At 40.8% G+C, this 18,026-nt stretch overlaps 1 protein-coding gene across 1 annotated transcript in view; it reads right to left on the bottom strand.

The window, feature by feature from the left end:
• The window catches only part of vangl1 (VANGL planar cell polarity protein 1), a 76,570-nt gene extending 60,011 nt beyond the window's left edge, over nt 1–16,559 (bottom strand). The window contains exon 1 of the mRNA XM_017706556.2: nt 16,404–16,559. The gene's annotated coding sequence lies outside the window, so the exon portion shown is untranslated. The remainder of the gene's footprint in view (nt 1–16,403) is intronic.
• Nucleotides 16,560–18,026: the final 1,467 nt, after the last annotated feature.

Genomic DNA, 18,026 nt, shown 5'->3' with positions numbered 1-18,026 from the left:
AAACTCCACTCACAAAAACAGCCACAACAAACCAGTAGCTGCAACAAAGCTTTTTTTGGATGCATATCAAAACGCCTTAACTGGAACAATGTTCTCCATGTGGCGTGGCGAGTTGTAATTTTAAAGGGCTAAACTTTAAAAAGGGTCTTCACACTGACACATCTAATTTACAGAAAAGCCTCTTTAAAAAAAAACATCCACTGAAAGGTTCTTTACAGAAACACAAGTGGTTCCTCTATGGTGTCACTCCAAAGAACGCTTTTTATTAAGTTTTTAAGAATGTATGTGGAGACATACAATGACACTAGTTCGCTAAGTTTTCATGAGAGTTTAACTATAACCATTAAAGCACTAAAGAGAGATAAATACAATGTGTGTGTGTGTGTGTGTGTGGTACAGCAGTTGTAGTGGTGAGAGATTATGTTCCATTTGGTGCAGCACGCTGATCAAAACTTAGATAAAAGGATCTCATCGCATCACATCACACACACACACACACACACACACACACACACACACACACACACACACACACACACACCCACCTGTGTATGTGTGGCTTGCCTCCAGGGGTTAACTCAGAGAGAGAGAAAAAAGACAGAAGGAAAGAGAGAGAGAGAGAGACCGACAAAGAGAGAGAGAGAGGAAGAGAGAAATACAAAGAGACAAAGAGAAACAGACAGAGAAAGAGAGAGAGACAGACAGAGAGAGAGAGGGATAAAGAGAAAGAGAGAAATACAGAGAGAAAAAGAGAAACAGAGATCGAGGAAGAGAGAGTTTACCAAAAAAAGAAAAAGCCTGAAGAACTAGAATTGTCTATAAAGGATAATCAGAACCCTTTAGACTCCTCAATTACTGAGCAGGAACCGAAGGAGAAAATGAACAAACTAAGACCAAAGAAAGCTTGTGGGCCTGATGGAATACTGTATATTCCACTTCTATAAAAAACACTCAACAACTAAATTTTAACTGGCTATTCAAAAATGATTTAATCTGGTTCTGAGTGTAGGTTGCTTCTCTGAAATCTGGAATCATGGACTAATAACCCCAATCTTTAAAAACTGAGATAAATTGGCCCCTAATAATTACAGAGGTATCTGTGTGAACAGTAATCCTGGGAAGTTACTGTGCAGCATTTTAAATTGATTTCTAAACTTCCTCAAGTCAAATTGGATTTTTCCCAAATTACTGCTCCACTGATCACATTTATACCCTGCACACCCTAGCTGATAAAAACATTGTCCAAAATAAAACCAACATTTTTGCATGTTTTATTGATTTCAAAAAGGCTTTTTCTACAAACTTATAGAAAGTGGTGTAGGGGATAAAACATATGATCTAATTAAATCAATATATACAGGAAATAGCATCATAGAAATTGGCAATAAACAAACAAATTCCATATCCTAGGAGCGTGGAGTGAGACATTGCTGCTGTTCAAGCCCAGCACTATTTAATATTTACATTAATGAATTGGCGAAGATATTAGAGGAGTCCACAGAATTTAATCACAGAGATTAAATTCCTGCTCTATGTAGATGACCTGGTTCTGCTGTCCCCCACAGAGTAGGGCCTACAGCAGAACCTGGACCTGCAGCACCAGACCTGGGCCCTGGCAGTAAACCTGAAAAAGGTTAGGTATTAATAATATTGAATATTCAAAAAGTTACAATTATTTAGGTGTAAACATTAGTTCTTCTGGAAATTTTAACTTGGCAGTGAATGAACTGAGCGGCAAAGCTCTCACAAATTCCTGCATAAATTCCCATCAGAATTTGGCCTTAAAATATTTGAATCAGTAATCGAACCAATTGCCCTTTATGGACGTGTGGGGCCCACTTACTCATCAGGAATTTCACAAATGGGACAAACATCCGAAACATCCCGCATGCAGAGCTGTGTAAAATTATGTTAAAAGGTGCACAGAAATGCCACAAACTTTTATAAAAATACAAAAAAGGGCAATCAAACCCCCACTCATATCATTATAAAGCCCTGCAGTACCAAGAGTTGAGCAAAGGACAACAGTCCCCTCACTCAGCTGGTCCTGAAGCACAGTTCAACACAAACACACACTAAGACACACATACTAACACCCCACTAACACACACTAGCACCTCACTAACACACACCAACACACACTAACACTCCATAGGCTCAGGACCAGAACACACCAGGAAACCTAATTAGAGTGAACCAAATTACAAAACAGCTCAAACTGAATTATCTCAGCTATTGGGAAACTGAGTCAAATACAGAGCAAAATGCAGTGTTATTTGGCCCTAAAACGTCAGTACAGCATAGCAAATTACCTGAGCACACTGACTGACCCCAAAAGATAGGCAGACACAGGAAACCTTGGCTACCCAAGGATCAAAGACTGTGCCAGCAGAATAAGCCAGAGACAGAGCTGCACTTTCTGGCTGAATGCACCAAATTTACTCACAGAACAGAATTCTTTACCAAAATCACCAAAACATGTCCTGTGTTTGAGAATCTTCCCACAGAGAAGCTGCTGTACGTTCTAGAAGAACGTAAAGAGTGCTGCACACTGGCAGCGCAGTACGTTCACACCTGCCACACTCTGAGGGACAGTGAGTGACCACACCATTTTAGAGATGCACACCTATAAACACATACATTCTGCTTATTATTATTATAATAAACTTTGTTCTTAACCTCCCTACAAAAGCTTTGGCAATACAAGTGTTAATATTTGTCATGCCAATAAAGCAACACTGAATTGAATTGAAAGAGAGAGACAGAGACAAAGACAGAAAGACAAAAAAAGAATGAGGAAGCAGAAGTTAGCGAGCGGAGGAGAGAAAAAGTGAGACCGATGTTCAGATGTATTACTTCATTTTCCATATGTACCTTATTGTTAGTTTTATTTAATTTTCATATAATTATTATTGCTGATAGTAGTATTTTTACCTTTGGCATGTCCTTATTAATTTTACAACCCCACTTCCAATGAAGTTGGGACGTTGTGTAAAACATAAATAAAAACAGAACACGATGATTTGCAAATCCTGTTCAACCTATATTCAATTGAATACACTACAAAGACAAGATATTTAATGTTCAAACAGATAAACCTTATTGGTTTTTGCAAATATTCACTCATTTTGAATTTGATGCCTGCAACACGTTCCAAAGAAGTTGGGACGGGGCAACAAAAGACTGGGAAAGTTGAGGAATGCTCAAAAACACCTGTTTGGAACATTCCACAGGTGAACAGGTTAATTGGAAACAGGTTGATTGGGTATAAAGGGCCCAGTCGTTCACAAGCAAGGATGGGGTGAGGTTCACCACTTTGTGAACAACTGCGTGAGCAAATAGTCCAACAGTTTAAGAACAAAGTTTCTCAACGTACAATTGCAAGGAATTTAGGGATTTCATCATCTACAGTCCATAATATCATCAAAAGATTCTGAGAATTTGGAGAAATCTCTGCAAGTAAATGGCAAGGCAGAAAACCAACACTGAATGCCCGTGATCTTCGATCCCTCAGACGGCACTGCATTAAAAACCGACATCATTCTGTAAAGGATATTACCACATGGGCTCAGGAACACTTCAGAAAACCACTGTCAGTGAACACAGTTCGTCGCTCCATCTACAAGTGCAAGTTAAAACTCGAAAAAGCGAAAGCCACATATCAACAACACCCAGAAACGCCGCCGGCTTCTCTGGGCCCGAGCTCATCTGAGATGGACTGACGCAAAGCGGAAAAGTGTCCTGTGGTCTGACGAGTCCACATTTCAAATTGTTTTTGGAAATCATGGACGTTGTGTCCATCGGGCCAAAGAGGAAAAGGACTGCCCAGTTTGTTATCAGCGCTAAGTTCAAAAGCCAGCATCTCTGATGGTGTGGGGGTGTGTTAGTGCCCATGGCATGGGTAACTTGCACATCTGTGAAGGCACCATTAATGCTGAAAGGTACATACAGGTTTTGGAGCAATATATGCTGCCATCCAAGCAACGTCTTTTTCAGGGATGTCCCTGCTTATTTCAGCAAGACAATGCCAAACCACATTCTGCACGTGTTACAACAGCATGGCTTCGTAGTAAAAGAGTGCAGGTACTAGACTGGCCTGCCTGCAGTCCAGACCTGTCTCCCATTGAAAATGTGTGGTGCATTATGAAGCACAAAATACGACAACGGAGACCCCGGACTGTTGAGCAAGTGAAGTTGTACATTAAGCAAGAATGGGAAAGAATTCCACCTACAAAGCTTCAACAATTAGTGTCCTCAGTTCCCAAAAGCTTATTGAGTGTTGTTAAAAGGAAAGGTGATGTAACACAGTGGTAAACATGCCCCTGTCCCAACTTCTTTGGAATGTGTTGCAGGCATCAATTTCAAAATGAGTGAATATTTGCAAAAAACAATAAAGTTTATCCATTTGAACATTAAATATCTTGTCTTTGTAGTGTATTCAATTGAAAATAGGTCGAAAAAGGATTTGCAAATCATCGTATTCTGTTTTTATTTATGTTTTACACAACATCCCAACTTCACTGGATTTGGGGTTGTATGATTATATGTATTAACATATTTATATTTCAAATTAATTAATTAATTAATTAGCTTTGGTGTAATCATTTATACATATGCACTATTTTTAATTATTAATTAATTCTTTGTTTGTATTCATTTATATTTAATATTAATTCAACATATATTTTACAGCTTTGGCAACATATGTCTCATGTACTGTCAAGCATATTTGATTTGATTTGAAACAGAAAGAGACAGAGAGAGAGAGAGAGAGAGAGAGAGAGAGAGAGACAGAGAGAGAGACAGAGAGTAAGTGGAGGACAGAAAAAGCAAGACAAAAAGAGAGAGAAATACAAAGTCAGCCTATATTAAGTCCTAACACTGTGATAGGATACTTTAAATGGCCATCATTGGAAGCCAGCTTCAGCCAGTGGCTCTATGGGCCTGAGAACCATTGGGCTGGATGGATCTACGAAGCTAAGCAAGGTTGGTCCAGGTCAGTGACTGGATTGTAGACCATGCTGGCTTGCCAATAGTTCAAAGCTTTTCAACCAAATCTTTATTTTGAAACTAAATCATGGATACAGTCAAATGAGGTTCATATTGACAGTTAATAGGAAGACAAAAAGAGAAATACAGAGAGAGACACAGTGAGAAAGAGAGAGAGAAGGGGAGCGACAGAGAAAGAAAGAGAGATAGAAATAGAAACAGAGAATGGAGAAAGAGAGAGATGGACAGAGAAACTCTGTGTGTGAGAGAGAGAGAGAGAGAGAGAGAGAGAGAGAGAGATCTATGAAAAGAGGGAGTGAGGAAACTGTTTGAGTCTGTAGGAAATTAAACGATTATGAGTGAAACAGTAGCAGAACTATTTATACCCACACATATCATGGCCAAATGCTGCACTTCAGCCTATAAACACTTTCACTCATGCTTTATATAAACTTGTCTCACCAGCAGGAACGGACGCTGAAAAGACCTGCATTCCCAGACTCAGACCAGACCAAAATACTCAGATCTTCCATTAAAATCAATATTCATTGTCATCAGGATCTGTAAAAGAGTGATGCACTCAATCTACTTGACTCAAATGTGGACATCATTTCCACCTTACACACTCTCAGAAAAATAGGTACAACACTGTCACTGGGGCAGTACCCTTTTTGTTACTGTGGTGGTACCCTCAGGGGTACATCTCTCTACCTTTAGTCAGGGAACATAACTGTACCATAATCCACTGAAATGATATTTTAAGTTGTACTGACTCCACACATCCTGTCTCATCTCTAGGCTTTTTATTAAATGGTTCCGTTTTAAAACATTAGTTTATAAAATGATACAAATATCTACTTTTCCACTAGGAAAAATATATTTAAGGTACACAGTTGGACCTTAAATTAGCTCTTGCACCTTTGAAAGTACACTTACATTGTTTGTACCTTGATGAACGAATCATGTACCTGCATGGTACCTTTATTGTTTTCTTCTCCTGCCTTTGAGATTTAGAGCTTTCTAATGACAGTCTTTCTCAGCCACATGACACACAGCATTAACTAGCACACCTCAACTAATATAAGTATCAGTGAAGGTGAGAAGCACACCTTCCACAAAGATCAAAGCACTTCACATTAGGGGGCTGATACTCCGTTCTCAAGGCCCCAAATACTTCAACATAACGGTCTTTAACGATTTTCACTCTTTATACTCTCAGAATCTGCGGCAGACACTGAACTGAACTATGAGGAGGTATTAGAATTCCATGCCAGTCTCACATGATTGTCTCTATAACAGAGACAATCACAATTTCTCTCCTTAGGTCTAGGGGCTTTTCTGTTGGTATACAGCTTCAAAGGGGCCATGCTCGAAATCTATATCTTTAAATCAGCAGGCTGTTTCGTAAATTCGCCTTTGAGACTGAAAAACTAAAGTAACTTTGTTTTAAAAAAGCAAAGAAAATGCAGTTTTCCATGACATGACCACTTTAGGACCTGGCACGTTACGGATTTATCTATAAATGCTCTTTTTTGTTTGTTTTTATTGTGAAAATAACATCTTTGAAGTCTTGCTAGTAAATTTTATTTGTTTTTGGTCTTTTGCTGTGCTCAATTCTGCGGTGCAAATCCATGACAATTCCATGTGCTTGATCTCATAAAAGTTTCCATCAGGCATCCCAGAGTTTGGAGCAAAACCTCAAACCACTGCCATTTTGTGTTTGTACAGACTGTTCTTTGCAGTTTCTTCTCTAAATCTTAGAGAGATTAGGATCGGAACTGGGTTGGTTCTACTGCAGGTTACATACTGTGTAACTAAGAAACGTTTTGGATATTAAAGTGGTGGGCAGTCAAAAATCAAAGTTAACGGCTATCTACGTTACTCTAAATTTGCCCAAGACACGTTTGATTTCTGTTTAATTTAGTGCTGGAACTACGAGGCATTAGCCATGTTTACAAGCAGCCTAATAATCCGTTGATAATCTGACTAACAGCTCAATCAGAATAGAATACATCAATGTATTCACCTCAACCGGATACTAGTCTGACAGAGGCCATTCTGAATGTAATTTCTATCTGATTGAATGAGGTGAGTAATCCTGTAAATAATCAGTTAAATAGAAGAATAATATTCGTGTAAACACCTGTATCAGATTACATTCCCAGTCGGAAAGTTTAAGTACATCCCGGCATGTATGTTCACATCATAGCAAAGGTTTATTACATTCAACATAGCGGGAGTAGAAACAGGTCTGCAGAGGAGACGAAGTTTATGCTTTGAACTGTAAAAGAAGGCGATGGGACAGGTGTCCGGCTTATGTGTCTCAAAACATGACGTCTTCCTCTCGCCTTCTTTAATAAGTACATGTGAAGTACGTTTTCCTGGGTCTGACATCATTTTAAAGTAATTAAAATCACTGCTCACTGCTGCTCTCCTCACGCAGACTGGACTCAAATACTGCTCGTTGTCATGGTAACATCTATACTAAGTAGTACTCCATACACAGGCTTAATTTTGGATCACATTACTTTAGTGCCCATGTAAATGGAGGTTTTCATCAGATTGTTAAGTAGAGTGAGCATATAAACACCTCAGTCTTATCTTATCAAAAAGACCTTTTGAATCATTGACTGATCGATTCTGTTTGGGAAAAGGGGAAAACTGTAATTTTGATTTCTGGCCACTCCATAGCTCTAATGGAGCAAGACTGAAGGTCACAGATGATGACTACTTCTACAACTGTTGCTTTCCATCATTATGAACTAAAAGAATATGCTGGCTTGCAGCAAGAAGTCTTGCAAGCATTTCTAATAACTGAGGACACAAATGCTGAAACTGGCATTTACCTGTTCAGCTATATGGTAATAACATAACACTTAAAATGCTGTAAGTACCTAGTAAAGTTGCTATTACATTAAACAGAGCCAGCACACATACAATTTGCTCAGGATTCTCATCTGTTCACAAAATTTAAGACCAACAAAACAGATGTGAACACCGTTTTGAGTGAGGGCGTGGCTGAGTGAAGTACAGCGCTTGGCTTTCATGTGGTTGGCGTCTGTCAGTGTTATGTAACACACACAAAGGACAGCTGTGGTAGCTATAAACATTTATACAAATATTCAAGGCAGAACAGGTCACACTAGCTGTATAAACTGTAAAGGTCAAAGCCCACACATCATTAATTTAATAAATACAAGATAATCCACCTGAATAAGGAACAGGGAAAGTCACATGAAAATAGGTTAAAAAAACAGACTTTCAAAAACTTAAGTTCACAAAATCCTAACAGCCATGCAAGACCTCGTAGACCATCAAAACGGTCACCATTAGATGAACAGTACTTTCATCATTTGAGAGAAAATCAAGCTCCTCTCTTGCTTCAGGTCTGGAAGAATGCACAGGTCCATCCTTCCATCCTTCCACTGTGAGAAGACACCTCAGCACTATGGGTCAAAGAGAATTGATCAAAAAAAGAAGAAAAATGCAAATCAAAACAAAGAAGCTGCTGACCACCCCAGAATCCAGACCTCAACACCACTGAATGTGACTGGAATTGCATGGATCATGGGAAACATAAAATGCAGCCAACTTCTAAGACTGGAGGTGTGTAAAAAAGATGAAAAAGAGGAAAATGCTGATTTCTTTGAAAAACTGGCAGCAAGTCTTCTGAAAAGAATGGAAGTTGTAATAAAGCCAAGTTAGTAAAAAAAAATGACATTACATCATAGATGTGCAATTTTCAAGAAAGAAATTAATGGCCAGTTTGACTGCATATAAAACGAACAGGGGATGGTTTCTGACTTTTGCAGAGTGTGTGTGTGGAGCAGAGAAAAGCAGTGAGGAATGTTTCATGTCATTAGATAACAGTTCTCTGGGTTTTTGAAGTAATGATAAGTGTTATGTCAGTACAGGAAGAAAACACCAATAAATTATTCATGCTTTCTGACAGTGAGGAGCTACAGAGTGTGTGTATGACAGCTTCATGCTCAGTTGTGGGTGTGCTCTACTCTGCTCTGCTTATTATTGTAGAACAAAGCAAATCGCATTGTTAGTCCAGTAGTCAAACACATACCCCCGTTATTTGACAGGTCTGAAATGCACTCTTTCCCTCATATAAGCAAGCAACCCACCTTTTACTGTCATTCAGATGCTCAACAAACAAACTTAAACGTTACAGATAAGATCATATCCTGTTGAGGCAAACTGAACAAATATATTAGCATGTGATTAGCAGTCCTACAAAGCAAAAAGTAGAGAATGTAGATGAACTAAAGATGACATTGGCACTTCAGCATAAGACAGATGATTATGGATATATATATATATATATATATATATATATATATATATATATATATGCACATATCTCTCTCTCTCGCTCCCTGGTAAGCTTCTCTAGAACGGAGCATCTCATATGAAATTATTCTGAACAACTCTGTTTAATGTAGCCATTTAATTAAGTCGAAATTTAGAAAAAACATGATAATCCCCTTTTAAGCTTCTGCCAATGGGTTGCACCCACTGGGTTGTCAGTGGTCCATGTGGTGAGGAAGAGTGAAGAATTAAAGCCAGTCTGAACTGCTGGGGAAATCCCTCCAAATGCCAGCTTTCCCTGTGGTTGCAACAGCCTTGCATAGTAATATAGTAAATATGTGCTGAATAAGTAAAAGTAAAAGATGCCTTGTATATTTTTTTTCATCTAAATAACTGTCCTTGCGGTTTATATTCTTTTCAAATATAAGCAACCAACACAGTTCTCAATAATATAGTTTTTAAAAATGTCCATGCAATAAATAAAAATATCAATATCAGTGAAAAATGATAACTCAACCTCTAAATAGCTTGCAAAGCCTTGGTTCTGGGACTTTTACATTACATGGACATTTAAACTTTCTAAAGATTCACATCTTATTTAGTTCTCTAAAGTACCATTAATCGAAAGGATATTCAGGAAAATTACAAGTGATTCTTTTATGAAATCTCTCCTATTTGACATCTTTGTAAGATTGCAGCAATAGTTTGAGGCGAGTCTGATTCTGCACAATCTGCACAGTTAGGACTAGGAGCTAAGAATAAGGCACGTATGTCTGTATAAAGATCACCAGTACTTTGTTCTGTGCTTCCTCCTCTCTTGTTCTCCTTCACATCAACAATTCTGACTTCCTCAGAAGCCCCAATGGTGACTCTCAGACGGCTGAGGGAATCCTGTGCTCAACGGCCCACATTACAGCATGGTCAGTCCCCAGTCGGAGGGGAGAGTCCAGCAGCCTCATTCAGAGCTCCAGAGATGCTGCAGAAAATGCCCACTCCCTGGGGATGATTATTTGGGTCACTGTGTGACATTCTGTGCTATTCTCCCTGAGAGTGCATGACGCATTACTGCCAATTAGTTTATTTCACCATCATGCTCAGGACAGAGACCATTCACCGTGAAGGCCGTGCTACATGAAGGCTCATCATCTCCATACAGTGTACAGGTCAGTGAAGGAGAAAGTCGGCAGCAACAACTCAGGAAATATGTGAAATAGTGGTGGGTGATAAGGAAAAAATATAATAACACAATATTTCAAGAAATGTTCACAATATTGACTTTTTCTGACCTCTAATGAGTTGGACCAGACAAAAAAGTACCATTGGTGCCAAATTTAATCAAATTAAACTTAAGATTAATTATGTTCTCTTTGTAATGAAACATGCAGTTCATTGTCTTCTATGTATTGACGATATCCACGGTGTGCTAAAAAAAGGATACTGTGACATATTTTGATGTAATTGACCTGTAATTATCATGATAATGATAAATACTATCATATTGCCCAGCATTAATGTGAAGTCAATATTAAACCTACAGGATGTGGACAAATTTTTACAGGATTACATTATTCAAACACATAAAACTGGTTGCACATTGGAACATCACTGAAGTTGCTTTCTTTCATTTTACCTCTGTTGTAAGAACTATGCAGATACCATTAATGTAAATGCAGTTTTTCTTTTTAGTTTGCATATTGCAGTTGTGATATGTCTTCTAATAAAATAAGAACCCACTTCTGAAGTCTTGATGCACAAGATTAAAGACTGACCTGCACTTGGATAGAAAAAAAATGCATTGAAAAAGGAATCTACTGATTTTACTTGATTCAAATGTGTATGTCATTTCCATTAATCCTACAGGGTAGATCTTGTAACGATTAGCAAATGTAACTGTGTTTTTTCCTAGTGTGGAAGTAATTTATTTATAAAATATGTATGGAATTTTTTTTATATACAACATTTTTTTTACTACATGCAATATGTCCTCCACACATGCTAACTTATGTTACATCCATGGGCTAACAACTGACTTGTTGTCTGAATCACCATCGTCCTCTGCTTGAGCTCAGCTCCAGTTTCACAAGCTGCTGAATTAGTTCAGGAATTTTGCTCCCAGCAAATCTACACTCCCACTCACACTTAGCCCAAAACTTCATGGTTATCCCAAGACCACCCCACACAAGAATACATGACTCACATATATTTTGTCTTTCAGTATGTTCACTTTTGGTGATAAGTGTGTTGCCATAATATTTGTTTTCAAGTGGAAAATAAATGATGAAATTCAATGTCTTTCATTATGTAGGTATGTTATAACTGAAGTTTGCCTGAAACCCCTCCTTTTTCCAATCTAATGCCCTACAAATTCACATTCTCTCTTTTTGTTCCTGTGATGAAAGATTCACTAACCCCATCAACACCCAAATCTCCTCCCTCTTCCTCAATCATCCTACAGCTATTCTGTTCTCAGAGTCCCCCCCTCTCGATCAGCCTTCCGCCATGCTACCACCATGTTGAAGGCGTGGAGTGAACTCTCAAATACAAATTAAGGTGCCAGTATATTTGGAAGGGCCCCTATAGATACTCTACATCTTAAATCCTGTCAAAAAACATCAGCACATCAGGTAATGACAGAAAAGATTAAGGGTTAAACTCATCATCACCGTTCATTCAACTAGCAGGCATACGGATATGCACAGCTGTGTGTGTGTTTAGAAGAAAGTGATTAGTCTAGTGCTGTGGTGACATAAGGTCAGCTGTCCTCCAAATACCCTCCACAGACTCAACTCCAGCGAGACAATACTGTCTTAACTTAAGTGCACCACCAGTGAGAAACCATTTCAAATGGAAGGGTTATTTGCTTCCAACAAACCATATAACTCCTCAGGTGTGACTTGAGATGGGAGACTAGAGCCACCAGACATTTTTCATTGGTAAGCTGAGAGTGGAAGCAATCAGATTACATGCCACTTTATTTGAAGGTGAACTTGCGCTGAAGCTAGACGTGACTGCAGAGCTGCTGGAACTGCTACGACCCTCAACACGACAATCAACAACTGGCAGCAACTTAATCTCTCCCTCTCTCCCTCTCTCTCTCTCTGCTTAAGGCTAAATTATTAACAAAACTGCATTAATAGCAAATGATGGCTTGGCAATCTTTCAAGTTCAAGGCTCATTTAGTTCAGACAGATTTAAAAATCATTCTGCAGGCTTGTATGTTCCATTGTTACAGCTGCACAGTGACACTGATCAAATTTGCCTTTTGTTCCAAACCATATGGAAAGTCTTTTCTCAACACTGAGCTGATAAAAAGAACACCGTTATGACATCTCACAATATAGATTTTGCCACACCTTGGATTTATTGATAAGCCCACAAACAGCGAACCACAAACACCCCCACCCCTGAGGCAACATAAATATAAGTTTCAACAGCCCAAATAATTCTTTTACACTCAGGAAAAAAAAGACTATGTGGCATGCGCCCACCCCCTGGGTCCCGATGATGACGGCTGAGAGAGCCGGCAGGAAGGTGGGGCCCGAACACTCAGCGGCGGCAAACCTTGGCAACGACGCAGAGGAGAGAGCCATGATTGTGGAGGGGGTGGAGCACCAAGCCCGAGCACTCCCGATGAGCGGGAGGAGGAGGACTACACTGGTGCTGGCTATGAGAGGCGCCAGAGGAAGGAGCGAGTCCCGAGCTCCATCGCCGGGCCACGCTCTGTTATGCAGCGAGGCCTATACGTTCAACCCAGGCAGCCGAGCTGCCAGCTGGGGACGAGAACAAGGAGGCGGAACGGTGAGCTCTCGTTCCCTCTCTGCTCCGGTACGCCTTTAAAAAGAACTGAGAGGGAACAGAGAGAGACAGGAATGAGCAACAGCAAAAAAGAGAGTGAAGAGCTGAAAAGCTCAAGGAAGAGACTGAAAAGTCTTGAGCCACTGAAAAGTGGCCAGCTTAGTGTTGGTTGAGTTTTGAGTCATTATTTGTATGAAAGTAAAGTAATGGCTGCTGCAACCCTGAACCCTGCCTCCAGCGTCCTCCTTGAGCCCGGAATAGCACATGCCATGCTACAGTGGTGCCGAAACCCGGGAGGAGCACACCAGTACATCGAGGGATTCTCCACCACAGAAAGAGAGGCCATCAACACCTTGGTTCACCCGTACCTGGCCAGCTGGCGGGAGCTGCAGGCTGTCTTCCAGGATGCTGAAAAGCACTGGAAGCAGCTTGAGGAGCAGCAGGTGGCAACCCATCAGATGGTCAGGTCAGGAGCCTGCTGGCAGAGCAGCAACCCTCGGTGTGCGTGGAGGCAGGAACACCCTTCTCACCACTCCTCAAGCATCCAGTCCCAGTTCCCAGGAGGACTGGATCCCTTCTTATGTCCCCTCCTCTTCCTGCTCCGAGGACGCTCGGAGCACGGCACCCTTCCCTTCCCATCCCTGCTCCAAGGACACTCAAAGCACGCCACCCTTCCCTTCCTGTCCCTGCTCCGAGGAGGTTTGGAGCGCCCCTTCTCTCCCCTACAATCCCCGCTCCGAGGAGGTTCGGCGCGCCACTCCTCCCATCCCCACTCCGAGAAGGCTTGGAGTTCATTTCTTTCCCCCTCCCCTCACCCAGCCTACCACCGAAGATGTGGTCGAGGCCCCGCCTGCCACCAAAGACATCGCCGAGGCCCCGCCTGCCGCCGAAGACATCGCCGAGGCCCCGCCTGCCGCCGAAGACATCGTCGAGGCCCCGTCTGCCGCTGAAGACGTCAGTGGGACCCTGGCCGCAGCAGTCTTTTCTGACATGCCAGCCTCTCAGACTCGCCACCGGCCACTGAGGGAGTCCCTACCCATGGGACGGCTTGGGTCTCCTGCCCTCCCACCCGGTGCTGGGGCTTTCCCCTGTGGGGTGCGGCAGCTCAGGCTGGGCTCCCGGCCTGAGTTGTGTGTTGGGGTATGTGGCATGCACCCGACCCCCAGGCCCTGAACACTCAGCGATGACGAACCTCGGCGAGGATGCCGGGGAGAGAGCTATTTTAGACAAGAAGAGGTAACTGCACCACAGAGTGCACCAAAGAGTGCCACTTTCAGTGCTCTCTTTCCATCACCAGTGAGGCCTTTTATACTGGCAACACACACCACACTGATGGATCTTTTCACTCTGCCACAATTCGTTATTATGCACTTTGGTTGCACTTTATTAGACAAAACAAGTATCACTTGTTAATATTACTTTCTGACAAACCGTCACTCAGCCATCACCCATCAGTAGTACAGAGCAAGAGGTAAAAACAAAAAAGAAACTGCAGAAGAGAATGCCTATACTAGTAATTGGTTCCATAAAGGCTGAGGAGGCTTGTGGCTTGTGTGCTGCATCTAAACAATAAAGAAATGCTTTTTGGTTTCAAATAGTTTCACTGTGTTTAGGAACCTTGTATCATTTATTCAATGAATATTGCTTATAAAATGTACATAATAATAAAACTATGAATAAGGAAGACAATAATGGTAATAATAATTATTAGCATTCTTAGTGTCCTGCTCAAAAAAAAACAGCTCATACCAGCAGGAATTCCATGCTGGTCTAAGCTGGTTTATGCTTGATTATGGTGATCTTGTGCTGGTTTAGCTGTTCACCCTGCATGATCAGCATATCAGCACATAAAACACAACATATGCTGTGGTGACCAGCATTTTAGCTTTCACTGCCACTGACCAGCACACCAACATCCAAAACACAGCATACTGTCGCTGTTGGAACCAAATATCCTATCTGTAAAATGGTAACTTTACAAGAGAAGGAAAAATATTTCGGAATGTCAGGGTAAATTAATGTGAACAATTTTTAATCTAAGAAGGTTTTGACCATTTTTGTTGGTCCAGTCACCATGAAATTTTCAGACTTTGTAAAGTGTAGCTAGTATTTTCAAATAATGTTGAAAAAATGAAAAACAACCCCAAAAAAGCATATAATCAGTTTTTGCTGGTGACCAACTATGTTGTTTTGCTAGCAAGGTATTATTATTATTAGTAGTATTATCATTATTTAATATTTTTGGATACTGTCATATGATATTGCTATCAAAACAGCGGAAAATATTTATTTGTGCTCATATTACAAACTGTCTTAACTTCTAACATAAGTTAAAGTAAAGAAATTTTATTCCAAGTAATTCTGGAGCATTTGGTCCATTCATCATGAAAGCTTCACACAGTGTAAAGACGGCTCCCCATCTGCTCTGAGTGTATATTAGTAGATAGTGACCGTGATAATACTACTAAGGTCTGGTCATTTTTTAGCTTAGTTCTTTGCCTAATTTTCTTTCTTACAACATTATAATAACGTTCACACTCTGTACTGGTGCCCTCATTCATCTCACCTGCACACCGCTGCCTTCTGAATCACAGCGAGATGAACCCGGTGTTAAGTTAGGCGTGAAAAACTTCCTTTCTGGCTGGACATGAAATGAACATCTGCTGAGAGGCATGCGCCCTGCAGAAGAGGTTCAAAGGAACAGCAGGAGCAGCTATGGATCCGCATAGCTTCACTGAGAGACGGCAGAGACAGCCCAATACAGGAATGCTAAGCATGTGGCTCTCTGGAGGCATATTGCTACTACAACCCTCATGCATATCCATTTCTCACGTCTAAATCCATGAAGCTCAGGATACAGCGCGGGGAGGCGGCGAGCTCCTGCTGCACCCCGCTTTCTGCTCCGGTTGTGAGAAACCAGAGAAACGAAGAAACAACAAGATTAGCTTTAGAAAAACGCTGCTACTAGCTGAAAGACACCAAAAGCGAACTGTAATTTGCAGCTTCGTGGCTTCAAATTGCTATTCAGACCGACACAGGTGCTCTACAAGCCACTGAAAAGCTAAAGCTAGAACACGTTGAGGGATGCCGGTGCTTCATATTACAGACAGCTATCAGCAACACGCCTACGAACTTTATTAGCAGCATTAGCCAGTAAAAGTGCCCATGAACAGCAGGAACACTAAGCGCCCCACTGCCTCCCTATGCCAGAGGTGATTACAGTGATTACAGCCTTTTCTCCTCACCAACCCCGAAGCTACAACGCACAATAGGACAGAAACGTTATAGCAAGACAAACGTACCTGATCACCTCGAGAACATCTCCATGAGAATGTGTCTAAAATGTGTTTGGCGGTCTGAAATCCTGCGCTAACACACACACACAGTCAGCCAGCTTCAGAGATAACACCCTTATCCTTTCACCTTTTCCAGGCAGCAGTGGCTGCTGGACTCATGCCTGATCAATGGGCGGTGTAATTACCGTATCCTCCGCCAGGGGGAGCTAATAACTAATAACCGCAGCTAATGACAGCTGAAATGGATATTCTCATTTAGCTGCCAGCATTGGAGGGTCGATAGACCGGATCAGGTATAATCCTTTGTCTCGTTTTGCAGTTTTCTCTTTTTGCCAAACACTGAAATACTGCCACAAGCATCGAGCAGACCAGTGATTCTCCACTACTGCACATCTTTGAGGGTTGTCTCCCCTGAAAGGCCAGATAAGACTCATTAAAGGGTGTAATGCTGGTCGGCTAAATCTGGAGTTCTAGAGAAGAGAACCCATACGGAAATGTGAAAACTGAAACATGGCCATATGTCATAAATCTGTATGTGTATATATATATATATTTTAAAACGCCTCATTTCAAATAAGTTGGCAAATACCTCACATACATATCCATAAATGACAATAATATAAGAAAATATATCTATACTATTATACGTCATTTATTTGAAATCTATATATCGCCGTATAACAGATTTCCATGTGGGTCCTGCACATTTTTGAGGTTTATCACCACATCAAACTCATTAAACGTTGTAATGCTTATCTGATAGGATATATTTGGTGTGTTAAAAAAGTGAAAACATACACATACTTATTTTTATGCAGTGTCTGGATATGGAGTTGTATAAACAAATGGGTGACAAATTCAAAGAACAAAAATATGGTGTTGGTACTGGACAAGTGGACCACAGTTCTTCCCAAAGACTGGTGTTGTGGAGAGTGCTGTCTAACATGATCCAAAGTCTAATAAAGATGTTTTACGCTTTATTATCAAACTGGTGACTGCGAAGGCCATAACATATACGTCTTTTTTGTACTCATTGAACTATTCAGTGACCCCTTATGCCCTCTGAATGAAGCACAGTCATTCTCGAGGAGATCACGCACTTCATGATAGAAATGTTTCATCACAGAATGTAAGTGAACAGTAAGAGTAACATCAGTGTATCAAGTGGACCTAAACCATGCCCAAAATGCCCCTCAGCCCCAGCCTAACAGAAACACTGCATTCTCTCTGTAGGGGCCAAGCAGTAAGGCTTATACTGTTCTCTTGGTGTACACCACACACGCATTTGTGGAGAATATGGTGAAGGATGACTCATCTTACCAGATCTTTTCCACATCTCTGTAGACCACTGGCTAAAGTTTTTACACCACGGAACTCTCAAATGTGCAACCATACTATAATGTTCCTTTTTATATATCTGTTGATTGACCACTCTTTGCTGATAGTCTGATCACGCCCTGCTCTGACATTCTCAGTCACCAGAAAAACATGTTCTCTTCTGTTCTTCCTTATATATTGTACTAATGCACAAGCATTACTGTCAGTGAATGTGCACTTTGACCAGTTTCTAACCTTATATACTAAAGTCTTTTATACGTTTAAAGCAGATGTCACTTGCATCACTGTACC

Source organism: Pygocentrus nattereri, chromosome 6, assembly GCF_015220715.1.
Source record: "Pygocentrus nattereri isolate fPygNat1 chromosome 6, fPygNat1.pri, whole genome shotgun sequence".
In the NCBI taxonomy this organism is placed as follows: Eukaryota; Metazoa; Chordata; class Actinopteri; order Characiformes; family Serrasalmidae; genus Pygocentrus; species Pygocentrus nattereri.
The sequence above is the reverse complement of the archived record's forward strand: the minus strand, read 5'-3'. Positions and strand labels throughout refer to the sequence as shown.